This window comes from Silene latifolia, chromosome 6, assembly GCF_048544455.1.
Source record: "Silene latifolia isolate original U9 population chromosome 6, ASM4854445v1, whole genome shotgun sequence".
Lineage (NCBI taxonomy): Eukaryota > Viridiplantae > Streptophyta > Magnoliopsida > Caryophyllales > Caryophyllaceae > Silene > Silene latifolia.
Genome location: NC_133531.1, coordinates 118,279,910 through 118,297,199, shown reverse-complemented (window position 1 = coordinate 118,297,199; position 17,290 = coordinate 118,279,910).

The window sequence follows — 17,290 nt, the reverse complement described above, 5'->3', positions numbered from 1 at the left end:
GAGCTCGAGGTTCGAGATGCCGAGATTGCTGCTCTTCCGGCAAGAGTTGCAGAGCTGGAGGGCGACCAGCAGTAGCTTTGTGTAGTTTTTGTTTGTTTGTTGGCCGTATTTTGCACATTTGTACATTTTGGACCTTCTTTTTGAACATTCCGGACTTTGTTTGGGGCTCGAGCCCCCAGTTTGTTGTACATTTCCTTTTTTAGTTGTATATAAGATGGCCTGAGCGCCTTTGCTGCTGGGTTGTGTTGCTTGTATCTGCAGGTTAGCTTTGAACAGGTTTGGTAGATGACGGTTTACGCCGTCATGCTGCCGAAATTTACATAGAAATCACGCAAAAGATACATTTGTATATACATGTGGCCTGAATTAGCGCAAAACGAAAGACTCAAAAGAGTGTGAAAAAATGCAAAAATTTTGCCGGAAGTGACCGGACGGTAGAGAGGGTTACCCCTAAAAAAAAAGAAAAAAATAGAAACTTATAAGTTAGAATGAAATGATTAAAATGAGAGAAATATAAATGAAATAAATATATAAATTTTGAAATGAATTATATTATAATGAAAATTATTTCCTAAAATGAATATGTACAAGTGTGGTAAAATGACGAAAATGTCGATGTCGTCTCGAAATGTGTGCCCGCGGAATTTAGGAAACACGAAATATGGTAATTTCCACCTATTTACCAAAAAAATAACCCGTAAGAATAGGAAATTATTCGTCGAGGAATTAGGAAAGATCCAACGCGGAAAATCACAGAAATCAAGTTGAGGAAGAGGCGCAGCATGAACTGCGTCCCTTGAAAGAGGCGCAAAGAGTCTTTGCGCTTGTTCCCAGTATTTACGTTCGCATTTTTGGAAACAGAAATTAGTATAAATAGAGACGTCGATAGAGCTTTTATTCACATAATTCTTCCGTCTCTTCTTCGTCTTATTACATAAAATTCTCAAAATAATCTCTTCGTCATGAATACTTTGGAGATTCGCTTGAAAGAATGGACCAACGAGTTTTCAAACATGGAGAAATATGATATGGGCGCCTATAATCTTGGATCATTGTTGAGCTTGAAGCTTATCAAGGTTGTCAAACCATTCTTGGATGCTTGTCTTGATTATTGGGACCCGAATTTCCACGTTTTTGCGTTCCCTGGAGGCGATATTTGCCCATTTCCTGAAGAAATTGCTGCGATTGGTGGGTGGGACCCTGAACACTTGCCTGCCATTCCTTCTACTTCGCAAGGGTACAAGAGCAAATTTAGAGACTTACTTGGATTGACTAGACTTGAGGTGGACCGTCTAGTGACCTCGAAGGGAGTGCGAATGTTGGACTTTATTGACCGATTCATTAACAGGGCCGACCCCACCGTTTCTTATGTTGCTAGGTGAAGAGCATTTTGATTTTGCTTGTTGCATGTATATGTCTTCCAAGGGCATGTTGATGAAGACTTGAGAGGTGACCTCCGTCTTCTGGGCCTTGTTGAGCAAATGGAGCTGCGCAGGAGCCCAGCTTGTTTATGTCTAGGAGAGATCCTTTTGGGCTTGGATAATAGAAAAGCCAACCGCGACCTACCGTATTTGGGAAGTCCCGTCATTCTGCAGGTAAAAGAACGCTTATTTTTCTCTTTCTTTTTTTTTCGTTCGTTTTTTTTTTTTTTTTTTCTTTTCTAATACCCGCTTTTGGTAGGTTTGGCTTATGGAACGGCTTCGATTGATCGAGCCCCCAGTTCATATTCCTTCTTATCATGCTCGTTCGATTGCGATGAGGACTAGGCTTTACATGGTGGACTTCACCCGGGTCTGCAATTATTGGGAGAACAAACTTAAGAGTGATGATGGTCCTTTGATTAGGTGGATTGTACCGTGGTGGCACCTCAAATCTGTCACTGGAGTGTCTTCTTTGGATCCTACCCGATCTGTGCGCATTCCTGGCTTGGAATTATGGTGTGCATCTTCCCGGAAAGGCTGATGAGACAGGTTGGACTAAAACAGACGATCCCGAAGCTTGATACCGTTCTGCAGACTGCCGTGGCACTTACTACAGAGAGCCGAAGGGAGTGGGCCATTAAATGGGCCCAAAGAAACGTATGGTTCTTGAACTATTCTGCTAATGCCTTATGGGTGTCGGATTCTTATCTGCGATGGTGGAAAGCTACTACTCCGGAAGAGCGAGCCCGTCGACTACAAGGTGCGCGAGGTGGAAAAAGAGAAGGAGAAGCATCTGACCAAGGGAGAGGAGGAAGCCGGGTTTCGAGTCGTTCATCCTTCGAAGAAACCGAGGACCTCTCCTGTCGTGGAGATGGTGATTGGCAAGAATGGGAAGTCTAGGCCTCAAGAAAGACCGTTGGTGATTAGGTCCGAAGTGGCGCAAGAGCGTCCGGCTCGAGGTCGTGACAAGAAATATGACAAAAATGACAAGGGCAAAGGGAAGATGGAAGAATAGCCCGAGTCTTTATTTATTATTTATTATTATTATTGTTGTAATAAAAAGGTGGGGTTTTAGAATCCTAGCCTATTTTTTTTATTATGTAGCGTACTATTACTAGAAAATGAATGAAATAAAAAAGGTTAACTGGTTATGAAACCGTTGTGATTTTCTATTATTATTCTTGTCGAATTCCAAATGCAATGCAAATGTCCTTCTATTCACATTTTAAAATAATGGGTTGTATCTTGTGAAGGATTGCCTACGTATTCATTAAAAATGAAATCAAACCCTTGTGCGTAGTTCGAGTAAATGTAAAAGAATAATTGTTCTAAGCAAGAGCTTGTTAATGAACTTAGAAAATAAGCATGAGCTTTTGCTTACTCTGAAGGTCCAAAATTAGTTTATTTGATGATATGAGGATGACAAACTTGTCAAAGTGCAAGAGCAAGTGACATTAGCTTATTTCAGCTTGGCCAAGAGTCGTTTATTCAGTGCCACAAGAGCGACACGTGAGGTTACGCGAGGCGCGTTTTTTGTTCCTATTCTAGGCATAGTACCGTTTTAGTTGGTCAAGGTTTGTTGGGTTGGAAAACTCATTCCCGTCTAGGTCTGTGATTCTAACCGCACCCCCTGGAAGTATGGACTTGACTAGAAATGGTCCGGCCCAATTGGGTTTGAATTTTCCCCGTGGGTCAACAGGTAAAAGAGCTCTAACCGATTTGAGTACTAAGTCTCCTTCCTTGATGTTTCGTGGCTTAACCCTTTTGTTGAAAGCTCGTTTGATACGTGCTTGATATGTTTGGACATTATGCAAGGCGCGTAGCCTACGTTCATCCAGGAGGATGAGTTCTTCATATTTATCCCTCTTCCAATCGGCTTCTGGGATTTGACTTTCGAGTAAAATACGCAAGGATGGTATCTCTAGCTCGACTGGTTGTACAGCTTCCATGCCGTAGGTCAAATAGAAAGGTGTGGCCCCAGTTGGCGTCCTAACAGATGTACGATATCCCCACAAAGCAAAGGGTATCTTGCTTGCCCAATCTCGATAGTTGTCAATCATTTTCTTGAGAATTGTGACAACGTTCTTGTTTGCTGCCTCTACCGCGCCGTTAGTCTGTGGTCTATAGGGCGAAGAGTGGTGATGCCTAATTTTGTACTTGGCTAGCAATTGCTCAGTCTCAGCTTAGAAATGTGATCCATTATCACTGATGATCTCATATGGGCAACCATATCGACAGATGATGTTGTTTTGTATGAACTTTGCCACGTTTTTAGCCGTGAGACTAGTGTAGGAAGCCGCTTCTACCCATTTTGTGAAATAGTCGATTGCCACTAGGATGAAACAGTGACCTCCTGTTCCGGCTGGAGTTATCTTCCCGATTATGTCAATTCCCAGGCAGAAAATGGCCAAGGAGATGTCATCGTATAGAGCAATGAAGGAGGGACGTGTCGTACATTCCCGAAGATTTGGCAATTGCGGCAATGTCTTACGTATTTGATGCAATCGGATTCCATTGTGGTCCAGTAATACCCCAAACCTGTGATTTTCTTTTCCATCATGGGCCCACTCATGTGAGGACCGCATTCTCCATCGTGGACTTCTTCCATCACCTTTCGTGCCTGTGAATGATCAAGGCAACGTAGGATTACACCAAGAGGTGTTCTTTTGTATAACTCTCCTTGCATGAGAACGTATTGGGAAGCTAGTAGGTGTATAGCACGTTGTCCCCTTTTGTCCATATCGGGTTGATAGGTACCATTGAGCTTGAAATTCAGGATTGCTTGGAACCAGGGTTCCTGCATGATTTCCTCTTCATCGGTGATCTGGTGTACATAAGCTGGCTCTGGCCGTCGTGCGATGCATAAAGGCATCTTCACCATGTTATCTGGCATATTAATCAAAGATGCGAGTTTTGCAAGAGCATCTGCAAATTGATTTTCTTCCCGAGGTAGGTGTAGATATGTCACGTGATCAAAGAATTGGGCAACTTGGTCTATTCTGGCTTGATAAGGTGCTAAGCTTTCGCTTTGGATTTTCCAAGATCCCGTAACTTGATTGATGATCAGGGATGAATCCCCGTGTACTCGAAGGTTCTAAATACCTAAGCTCACTGCCGCCTATAGTCCAATGAGACAAGCTTCGTATTCTGCAGCGTTATTTGTCACCTCGAAGTCGAGTTTGACAGAGATTGGTGTATGCTCGCCTTCAGGAGAAATAAGCACCACTCATATTCCAAATTCTCTTAAGTTTGATGCTTCATCAAAGTAAAGGTCCCAGGAGTCTACATCGGTTTGAAGTATATCCTCGTCTGGAAATGACCAAGTATCTATTGTTTGTGCATCATTGATGGGATTTTCTGCGAAGAATTCGGCGACGGCGCGACCTTTTATAACTTTCAGAGGCACGTATTTGAGATCGAATTCTGAGAGCATCAAAGTCCATCTTACTAGGCGTCCGTTGAGGACGGGTTTCTCGAAGAGGTATTTGACTGGATCCATTTTGGAGTATATTTTGATGGAATAGCTAAGCATGTAATGGCGTAGCTTCTTCGTTGCCCACACAAGAGCGAGGCATGTCTTTTCGAGTTGTGAGTATTTGCACTCGTACTCCAAGAACTTCTTACTAAGGTAGTAGATAGCCCTTTCTTCACTTCCTACGGTTTGAGCTAGCATGGCACCCATGGCTGTTTCGGTTACTGTGAGATATAAACCAAGAGGTTGATCTCGTTGAGGTTGTATGAGCACTGGTGGTTTAGCCAATATCTCTTTGATTCGATCAAATGCATTTTGACAATCATCATCCCACATGGTGTGGTCTGTCTTCTTGAGCTTCTTGAATATAGGCTCACAAATCATGGTGAGTTTCGATATGAATCGACTTATATATTGTATTTTTCCCAGGAATCCTCTGACTTCTTTTTATGTTTGAGGTTGTGGCATTTCGATCAGAGCCTTGAACTTGGAAGGGTCTATTTCTATACCTCGTTGGCTAACGACGTATCCCAGGAGTTTGCCAGACGTTACTCCGAATGTGCATTTCTGAGGATTGAGCCTCATGTTGTACTTTCGTAGCTTTGCGAAAAATTTGCGAAGGTTCGCAATATGCCCCTCTCTATCCTTGGATTTGACAATCATGTCGTCTACGTATACCTCAACTTCTTTGTGCATCATGTCATGTAAGAGTGTAGTTGCGGTGCGTTGATATGTAGCTCCGGCGTTGATCAATCCAAATGGCGTGACCGTATAGCAATAAGTTCCCCATTGAGTGACAAAGGCGGTCTTATGTATGTCTTCTATGGCCATCTTGATTTGGTTATAACCAGCATATCCATCCATGAAGGATAGTAGTGCGTGATCTGCAGTATTGTCCACCAATATGTCGATATGTGGTAGAGGGAAGTCATCTTTAGGACTTGCTTTGTTTAAGTCCCTAAAATCAACACAAACGCGGATTCTCCCATCCTTTTGGGTACAGGTACTATGTTCGCTACCCAGTCAGAATACTCGGAAACTTTGATGAACCCGGCTTTGAATTGTTTATCAACTTCTTCCTTAATCTTGAGAGCCCATTCCGTTCTCATTCGTCGAAGCTTCTGTTTTACAGGTTTGAAACCTGGCTTAATCGGGATTCTATGTTCGGCGATATCCCTGTCGATCCCTGGCATGTCTTTGTAAGACTAAGCGAAAACGTCTTTGAACTCGTTTAGGAGGTCTATGAAATCGGCCCTTTCGGTTGAGCTCAAGGTAGTCCCTATCCTAAGTTCTTGGGGTTCTAGTTCGGTTTCTACATTGATGGGTTCGGTGTCCTCTATTACTGGTCCCCCTTCCTTTTCCTGTAGTATTTCTTTGGCTACGTAGGGAGGTATTTCGATTGAGTCTGGGTCTTGGTCATCCTCAGTATCATCGTAAACAGAATTGCACTCAAGATAACACAATGAGTAAGGAGAACCTGATTTATTCATATTAAAGTTTGAGAAACGTTGAAACAAAGAAGCCATCTGATCCGTGGTCAGTGGCGGCAAAGGGACAGTGGTTGGGACATTTCCCGAACTACTGTGACTACTCGAGGCTAAGCTAGGAGAAACAAAGGGAATGGGGATGACGACAGGAGGAGACTCCCTAGTGACTTCTCTAGACTCCGACTCTGACTCCGACTCTGACTCGAACTCATCGTCTTCTGGTTCTCCTTTGAACATCTCTCCTTCTCCAGTGGTGAGCTTGAAGAGTCTTCCTTGATTGTTGGTCCACTTGATTGACTTTCTCCATCCTTTCTGCTGACTCGCGTTAGTTTCTGTGATTAACGCGGTGGGGTTGAAGCGATCGTCTTGAAGTATCATGGTAATGATCTCATCCTGCGCGGCTCTAACAAATCGATCTTCTCCGAACAATAGGCTAACAGCTTGTTCGTCTAACCAAGGTGCTTGACGGGTTTTGACGGTAGGAACCGTTTCTGGAGGGATGAGGTAGCAATCGGGAAAGATCTCGATTCCGGCTAGCTTCCTCTCGAGATAATGCCAAGGCTCGGGAAATCGGTGAAAGAGTTCTAGACTTCCTTCTTTAACAAAGTACCCATTTAGGGTAGGGAGATAGGGTCGCATTTGGACTCCTACATACTTACGGTTTTGAACTTGAGCGATCATCTCGAGAACCTCCTCTTTAGTGGGTTAGTACCCTAGTCCAAGTGGTATCCTTTTTTAGTTGCCTTCCTTGTATGGTGCGAAGGTGTTTCTTCGAATAGGGTTCAAAGGCATTCCAGGGAAGTATCCCTGGGATTTGAGTATGTGGTTGACCACCAAGTTGGAGTAGGGATCATAGTATAAGGGTGCCAATTCGCTCTCTATGACATTTATGCTTTAGAAGCCCCCAAGTTCATATACTGGATCTGCAAGGACTTGATTGTTCGACTTCTTTTCGATTATTGCTTTGATGGGTGACGAAGTGATCGTTACCACTTTGCCATTTAGTGGGATCTTGATCTTTTGATGAAGGGTGGATGTCACTGCTTTGGAAGCATGAATCCAAGGTCTTCCTAGGAGTATGTTGAAATAAGCTTCGATGTCCACTATTTGGAAGTTAACCTTTCGCTCAATTGGCCAAGTGGCTGTGGTTAGGTTAGCAAGTCTTACCACCTTTCGTCGTGTACCATCATATGCGCGAACACCTTGATTGGTAGGGGTCCAATCCGACTCTTTCATGCCTAATTTGTATGCCGTTTTGAGGGGTATGACGTTGACTGTAGAGCCATCATCTACCAAGGTCATTGGCACGTTTTTCTTTAGACAAATGACAGTGATGTAAAGAGCTAAGTTGTGACTAGTGCCAAAAGGTGGCAAGTCTTCGTCTGAGAAAGTAATAGGATTACTTAGCTTCGGTGATTCTTGGAAGACCAAGTTGACTACATCTTCGGGTGTCGAGTTATGTGCTACATTTAGTTTGGCCAAAGCTTGCAATAAAGCTTGGCGATGTGGGAATGAGCTTGCTACTAATTGCCAGACTGAAAGATCAGCCTTTGTCTTCTGTAATTGCTTGAGCAAATGGTTAGTGGAGTCATCCTCGTTATCATTTGGTGTGACAACGTTGGTTGGACCATTTTGAGTTGTGCTTTGATATGGACGTCCCGAACGAGTTAGGTGGTCCACATCTTGGTCTTCACCATTTTGGACTATTTCCTTGACTAGGGAGTTTTCGATGAGGTACTCGTCTTTATCATCATCGGCCCAAACTCCATTGATTGTAGCTAGTTCCCTCATTCTCATGATTTTATCTTCCAGTCGTATGATTTGGTCGACTAGTTTATCAACCACGGCGACTATTTCTTGCATAGTAGCGTTTTGAGAGAAGATTAGTGGCACATGCTCCTTGGGTGTTGCGTTGGGATCATGTAAAGTCGTCACCACATTTTCTAATTCCCAAATGTGCCTATCCACACTCCTTGCCTATGTGATGAAGTCGGAAATGGTAGGGGAGATAGTAGAGTAGAACCTTTCATTCTTGATTGCATGGATTTCATCTTCAATTGGAGAAATGAGGTGTGAACAATCTAAGGTAGATTCGTCACTTGTAATCACTAGAACTCCAAGAGGATTCTGAGTGTTGTTGGGTTTACCTCCCGGCGGTATTCGTAGTCGACCATCTTCAATCATGTCTTGAAGCACATTTTTCAATTTGTAGCATTTTTCCGTGTCATACCCCTTACCCCTATGGTATTCACAGTACGAGTTCTCATCCCAGAACTTGGAATTTCTTTTCAGGTTCAGGAGTAGGTCCTATAGGTTGGTGTTTGCCTTGCTTCATTAACCTTTTAAGAGCGTTGAAGTAAGTATCCCCAAGGTTTGTGAATTTCCTTGGTGGGGTACTTTTCTTGGATGGCTCGAGAAGGTTAACTTCATCAGTCTTGCTAGTGGAGCCGTAAGAACGACTTGTTGAGCCTTGATATCATCGACCTACCGTTTTGGACAAGAGCCCTTTACGGATGTCATCTTCAATCCTTGTCCCTAGTACGGTTAAGTCCTTAAAAGTTTTGATGTTTTGATATCTCAAATGGTTGGCATAAATAGGTTTGAGATTATCCACGAACTTCTCCACAAGGGTAGCCTCATCCGGGCGTTCAACTAGTTGGGTACTAGTCTTCCTCCACCTACTTAGGAAGTCGGTGAATCCTTCTTTGTCATTTTGGGTAAGAACCTCTAGAGTGCGCATGTTAACTTGGGTCTCAGCATTATCCGCGTATTGCTTAGCAAATTCGATCGCGGCATCTTCCCAAGTAGCGATCTTCTTGTGTTCCAAAGAGTAGAATCATTGTTTTGGGATGGTGTCAAGAGATGAAGGAAAGATCCTTAAAAACATCTCGGGTTTGATGCCTTTGATAGACATGTAATCCTTGAAGGCACGGATGTGGTTCAAAGGGTTTTCGTGCCCCTTGAATTTAGGGATATCCGACATATTGAAGTTTGTTGGCAATTTGGAATTGACGGCCTCATACTTGCGGTTGTTCTCCCTATAAATGTCATCCCCTTTAAGGTACATCAATTGCTCCTTTAAGTATTGGAGTCTTTTCTCAGCTACAGTCAGTCCCATGGGAGAATTTTTGTCCCTGGATTCATCCGCGTAGTCACCTTCTACTTCACTTTCATGAGGAGGCAATCTCCCCTCTACGGCGTAGATCCGACCCTCGATGGTGTCAAGGCGATCATACACTTGGTCCTGAGTAACTTGGATTTGGGCTAGCGCGGCTAGGATTCGATCATTACCATCTTGAAGTTGGTGGAGGTTTGTTTCGCTGGTTCCAGACATCTTGAAAACTGGATAAGAGGTCGATGACGAATCAAAACATGATCGGCCATTCTAACACACTTGCTAAAAGAAGAAATGTTTTGACTCGTGAAGTGGGTGTGTGCCACTTGTGTTGAGTGAACTTTGAAGAAAGGACAAAATTTTGAAAAATGTGTATCCTAGTCAACTATAGTGTAGTTGTAGGAGTGGACTCGAAGTGAGGTTTTGAAATGGGCTTGTGGCCCGAATTTTGACTCGACAAATGGACAGAGTTTCGACTGGGTTTTGCACTAATCCAATGGCCTTTTTCGAAATTTTGATTAAAAAAAGGGTTTTGATTTTTGCAAAAATCGTCATGGTTTCGTTTAGAAATGGTGATCACGTAAGGTACAAACATTTATACAAGCATTATAACGGGATGCTGAGTGCATTTAAAAGGGTTTTGGTTTAAAGGGTAGGTTGCCATACCGAACCATCAAACCCGAAGTCTGTGGAGAGGCTCGTACCAAACAAGATTAAGGCCGATTCCTAGTCCATTTCCTCAAGTAAGGAAGGCCCTTGATACAAACAAGAGTAAGCATCATGGTATGGATGACGTCAATCGCTATCCATCCTTAGGCCCAAATAAGAATTAGGACCGTTTAGACGGGACGATTGGTGGAATGGGTTGGGTTGGGCCTAGGAAGGCCGAATGAAACGGTCTAGGAAGACCGAGTTATGAAAACCGACAATTGTCTTGTATAAACTATTCCCTAACCTTGTTCAAGTTTCACCCTTGGCTACACGTAAGTGTATTTTCCCCAGCGGAGTCGCCAAACTGTGGACAGTGGGGGGCCCACGGGGGCGCTTGGGAGGAAGAGAACAAGCGTTTGCATTTTTGTTGGAGTCGCCACCAATTTTTATGGGAAATTGGAACCGTTCGAATACCTCGTCTCATGTCAAGACACAAAGTAGTGACATGAACACTAAGCAATCGTTACCCTTAGCATTTTATGTCTAGAATGACTCTCCTGGATGCCAATGAACACGGATGTTCACAGAGATCTGGAGTAAGGGGTGAGGGTACGTATTAGGAAGCTCTTTTGATCGAACACCTAATCCCGCCCGCCTCGATAGCGGCCTCTACTAATGATTAGGGATATCATCTATACTCGATATATCGTCGATTATATGCATGCAATGCAACATCCAAGTTTTAATCCTAGCATGTGAATTTAACTAAGTCGGTTAACACGTAATTAGCAAACAATTAATGTCGAGGTAGGATTTAATGTTCAATTACATGTGAAAACATACAAATAATACAAGAAATAAGATAAATACAATAAAGAAAATTACAATAATGAAAATTACAATAATTACAATGGATTAGGCGATTTATGTCGAAAATGCCTTTAAAACGGATAATTTGGAAAAGAGAATGAAAGAATGAATCAAAAGAATTAACGAACAGAAGTTAAGGCGATAATACGGATAATAGTTAATTATACGTAAGCTAATTAAATTAGGTCAGGCAACAACGGAGTTCAGAAACAGAAATCATCCTGGAACAGGCGCAGCAGGACTGCGCCCTCTGGAAGAGGCGCAGCAGTTGCTGCGTCTGTTCCAAGGGTGAGTTCTGGCTGTGAAGCCGGAACTGCAAATCGTTAATGTAATTGGGTTAATTTAATGATCGATTAATATATTTACTTGGATGGAAGTGATTATCAGGTTAATTACATGTGATTAATGGTCATAAAAGCAATAAACATGGATGAGACGGAATATTACTAATTATTTACATGGAAGAATGATTGATTAATGACATGGGTGAACAAATAGGTTAAACATGATGAATTAATGACAAATTAATGACGAACATGACAGACGGAAATATACCAAAGATCGAATTCCAGAAACCCGATATGAACAAATCGAACCCCTACAACCCGGATTGAGTTTAATGACGAAAACCCGCAAATATCGGATTATAAGGGATTTAAGTCGAATTTATGACGAATTAAACATGTGAATGAATGATAAATAATATACATGTGAGATGATAAACTATTATGTCAAAGAATTAACAGGAAACAAACGAAACAAATAAACTCGAACGAATTACAGAGGACGAAGGAAGAAGAAAGGAAGCAGGAACTGTGGCAGCCTCACGAAGAGGCGCAGCAGGAACTACGCTCCTTCGAAGAGGCGCAGCAGTTGCTGCGTCCTTTCTCGGCGGATTGTCTTCTGGAAATCCGTAAAAAGAGGTTTTAAAGCACGGTTTTAGAAATCGGTTTTAAGGAGGTATTTTCGACATAAACCTTACATTAGTGATGATACAAAAGATAAATAACAATAAATAAAAGGAGAGATTTACACCCTCAGACTTACATGTTTAACGAAACGAGAAGGCCTAAGTTATCGATTAGCGATGCTCGACTCGAACTATAATGAAAATATGAAAGTGCCCTCGTAAGAGGAAAACGATTTAAGTTAATTAAGTTGATTGATTGTGGAGTTGGTCAAATTGGTCGGTCTTGCAAACGAGGCTGGTACTCAGAAGGATCCGAGCTTACGTGGTCGAATGTTCAAGCACGTAGACGCCAAAAAGTAAGAACAAAGGTCTAGAATGCAAAGGGAGAAGAGAAGGGCGGACACTCGCGTGAGAAATATGAGGAGCGAAGGCTCCTATTTATACTAATCACGTGAAGGAATTAGGGTTTCGGAGAGTCTTTGGAAGTGAATCTCGGAAATATATGAAAGAGATACGAAAATTACGCAGAAAAGGACCTGGGAAGAGGCGCAGCAGCCACTGCGTCTCTTGGAAGAGGCGCAGCACCTGCTGCGTCTATTCCCAAGGGGTTTCCTCCTGCGGAAGAAATATTTCCGTGTTTAAGTTATGGTAGGACAGAATATTTTGGTTTTCCTTAATATCTTATGTGAATATTACGGGAAATTGTTTACCAAAGATTAAAGATTGTGAAATATTTATAAAATATGGAATAGAAATATCCGGAACATTCTAGAACATTCTAACTCGGGATTTAACGGATACCAGAAAATGAAGACGGTTTTAGGCCCGGACTCCAAATGTACTCTAATTACTGCCAAAACGACCGTATCGGCATGTAGATGACAACTAAGAGGTAGACATTAGTATTTGAGCAATCACTTGACGATAAACTTACGAACTGTCACAAATCATTCCGCGTAGCAAACATGCGGCCCAATCATCACCGGGTGGTTTGCGAGAGGTGCAGAAATGAGATATCTACAGAATGGACCTTACACATAGATGGAGCGACAAATATGAGAGGAACTGACCTAGGATTAGTACTAAAATCACCACAGGGAGACCTAATTGCTCAGGCTATTAGTTGTGAATTCAAAGCAACAAACAATGAAGCTGAATATGAAGCCTGATAGCTGGACTCAAGGTATGTATAGAACTTGGTGTGAAAAATCTCAAGGTAAAAAATGACTCCCTTTTAATTTCCAATCAAGTCACAGGAACATATGCTGCAAAAGATTCCAAAATGATCCTCTATCTAGACTACGTCAAAAACCTTTGCAAAAAGTTTAGTTCATTTGACATTGATCAAATACCAAGAGACTTAAATACTTGGGTTGATGCCCTAGCCAGCCTGGGATTAAACTTCCGCCCTGCTGTGTTTGACAAAATGACCATTGTTCACCTGCTAGAACGAACCAATGAAAAACCTGACCAAACTTGTCCCATCAATGAGGACACAAATTCTTGGACCAAACCATACTATTATTGGTTCTTACAGGGAACACTTCCTAAAGATAAGAATGAAGCAAGGGCCCTTAGGATCAAAGCTTCCACCTATACTATTATCAATAACATGTTCAAAAAGTCTTAGGCTGGACCTTACTTGCGTTGCCTGGAACCTCGTGAAGCTAAACAAGTTATAGAGGACATACACGATGGATACTGTGGAAATCACAAAGGTGGCAGAAGCCTGACTAGCAAAGTTCTAAGAACAGGCTACTTCTGGCCAACCCTCAGAGCTGATTGCATAGCTGACAGCTCCAAATGCGAAGCCTACCAAATCCATTCTCCTTTCCACCAACCATCAGAGCTACTACACTCCATCTCAGCTCCGTGGCCATTTATGAAATGGGGAATGGACATTTTTGGCAAGATACCTCAAGCCCCTGGACAAAAAGTCTTTATGCTAGCCATGACCGACTATTTTTCAAAATGGATAGAGGCAGACTCATACAAGCAATTCAAGGAGAAGGATGTCATATCATTCATCAAACGCAACATCATATGTAGATATGGGATCTCTTCAGAAATAGTCTATGACAATGGTACTCAGTTCGTGGGAAAAAGGACAATGGTTTTCTGTGCACAATGGAATATCAACCTGGTAACCTCCACGCCAGGCTACCCAAAAGCCAATGGTCAAGCAGAATCCAGCAACAAAGTGGTAGTCAGTTGCCTGAAGAAAAAATTAAAAAGAAGAAAAGGCAGATGGGCTGAAGAACTCGCCTAATTAGTCATAAAAGCATAAGAGGAAATCAAATTCTTTGCTTATGAACTTATTACAATGATTCAATCGTTGTAATACTTTTATGATCAATTTAAGTCAAATCAATTTATATTGTTGACGTAACAAGTGTATAATGACAAGTTTTTAGAACAAAGAAAAATTCCATAACCGAATGACTTGGGTTGAAAACCAAGTCATTAAAATTCATACAACCATTGTTTGCAAAATGGAAGAAAACAAATTTCCATGTCGAACACGGAAATTAAAAGAAGTTCTAAAATAACAAGTTAAAATACAACAATACTAAGAAGACAATACAAAATAAAAAGCCAAACTTCCATAGGTCTTCTACTATGGGCGGCTACTCTAGCATCCCTTGTTGAAGATCATCCTCAAGCTTGCTTGTCCTTGCCTTTGTCTTTGCTCATATGCCCTATATCACATTTAAAGGGGGTGAGAATCACAACTTGTATCTAAATACCAATGTTAGGATGTATATCAATAACACAATAAATTAGAGAATTTATTACCTACTGGAGTCACACGTCCAGGTTTGACATCTCCAAGATACTTTGGGCAATTTCGCTTCCAATGGCCCGTACCACAACAATAGTGGCAATTATCTTCGGAAGATGCACCCTTTTTGGGTTTGGATGAGCTATTCCCAATAGCTTTACCTTTTCCCTTGTTGGGAGTCGGTTTCTTACCCTTTCTAGCGCTTTTCTTGAATTTCCCCTTGCTCTTTTCATTAATATTGAGCACATCCTTAGTCGCACTCACATTGAGATCCATGTCTCTCTTGGCTTGTACAAGCAAGTTGTGAAATTCATGGAGAGAGGTTTTTATGTTTTGCATATTGTAGTTTACCCTAAATTGTACAAATGCTTTGATGCGATTCAAGGAATGGAGAACTCGGTCAATAACGAGTTGTTCGGGAATTTCAACCTTTTGCAATTTGAGGATTTCAACATGCTCAATCAATTTGAGTACATGAGGGCTCACTTTTTGATCCTCTTTGATGTTGAGCTCAAAGAAGGCGGAGGCCGCCTCATATTGGATGATCCTAGGAGCTTGTGAAAACGGTCACAAGCTTTGTGCAGATCTCATAGGCGGTGCCTATCTTAATAGCACTCCTTTGGAGATCGGCATCCATAGAGAAGATCAAGACATTCTTGATCGCGGCCAATTCATTTAGGTAAGCCTCATAGGCCTCCCTAACCGCGGCGATGGACCTAGTAGTAGGTATAGCGAGAGCGGCTTCGGTAAGGTAACGAAGCTTGTCGTCACCTTCCGCGGCCAAGCGGAGTTGCGCATCCCAATCGGCAAAGTTAGTGCCATTCTTTTCAAGTTTACATCGATCCATAAAGGATTGAAGCCAAGAAGCATTGGTGAGAGGTGGAGTGGTTCCACTAGTAGAAGCGGATGAAATCGGAGTTGTCATTGCAAATTAATCGAAATTGACTACAAATGGAAATGAAGGAAACAATTAACATTTATCATTTTTTTTACTTGTAAACATTTTAACAAGGTTTTTAAAGAAAATATGCATTTATATAATGACCTCGCACCTAAATTTTATAAATGATTCTGAGATCCATTTTTATACAAACATGGGCACGGGAAACCGATACAACCCATACTTGCATAAATTTGGTGAATTAACTCTTTAATTGATTCTACTATAGAGTTCTCGGTCGATGTATTTCATAAATTGCATCTCTAGCCCCGGAACATAAGACTAGTCTTTATATCCCGTTGAGTCCAACCAAAATTTGCGTGTAATAACGTTTTATTACCCCACTTACCCAATGAAAAATGAAAGTACTCGATAATTATAATTGACAATAGTCGATAAAATGATTAAATATGCATGTGAAGTTATGGCGATTTGGCAATGCATGTAAACATATAAAACAAGCAAATAAGGAAAATAAATGTCCTAGTATGACCTTTCCTAAAATAGAAAATCTTATATTCTATTACATATTCGGAAACCAACTCCTTTGGTCCCTTGAATATTCACGTGACACGCCTCCCAAGGACAAACACCGTCTTGATCGAAACTCCTTTCCAAATGGCACCGTCTTTAGGAAACTCCGGGATTACAAATAATAAAATAATAAAATCTACATTGTACTTCCTATTATAAATTTGTAAAAATAAAATTTAATAAAATAAAATAAAATTGATACGAGATCACAATAAATTACAATCGAATCAATATTCCCTTTCATTATGGGTAATATCGATTAAAAAACTAAGGCCATACTAAGATAAAATTACATATTCCAAAATTATATAAATAAACTATGACATTCATAAAAAAAATGCAGCATTATAATATGTATCTAACATGCCAATTATGTGCCAAATCGCTCTATTTAATTTATATCGTAAATATAGTCCGGTTTTATGGAAATTCGTGATTTCTAACTTATTAAAATCACAAAAACAATACTAAAATTTAATTTTAGACCAAGTTAATTACCCTAATATTTTAGTACTCAAAAATTAGTCATTACTCAATCTTTGACAATAATTCAACTTGATATACAATTTATGCTCATTTTGACCTTAAAATCATAACCTTTCATGAAATAAATCCAAATTAAATTACAATAATTTTAATTTTTAAACTTTAAATTTTTGAACATACTGGAATAATTCCATGACACTCATATTGTCAAAAATCAAGGTTAAAATTTTCGAATTTTATTTCGAGAAAATATAGTTGCAATTAATCGGTTTTATCAAATAAAACATCTAAATCATATGAAAATTAATCTAATCAATTTTTTAACTTTATATCTGATTGGTAGGATAGTAATGCAACCTAAAATAATCTTCTTATTACGTTTAATTTATTTTAGCTATTTTTGCTAAAATAGTCATTATTTATGTCATTTTTACACTAAAAATTCATAAATTATGCAAAATGAATCAAGTTCATGTAAAATTTTACAACCAATGAGTAAAATGTGCATATTAAAACATATTAAAATTTCATGGCCTATTTCGAACTTTACATAATTTTAACCATTTTACCTCCATTTATGTCATTTTTATCTCATAAAAATCATAAATCAAGCAAAATAAAT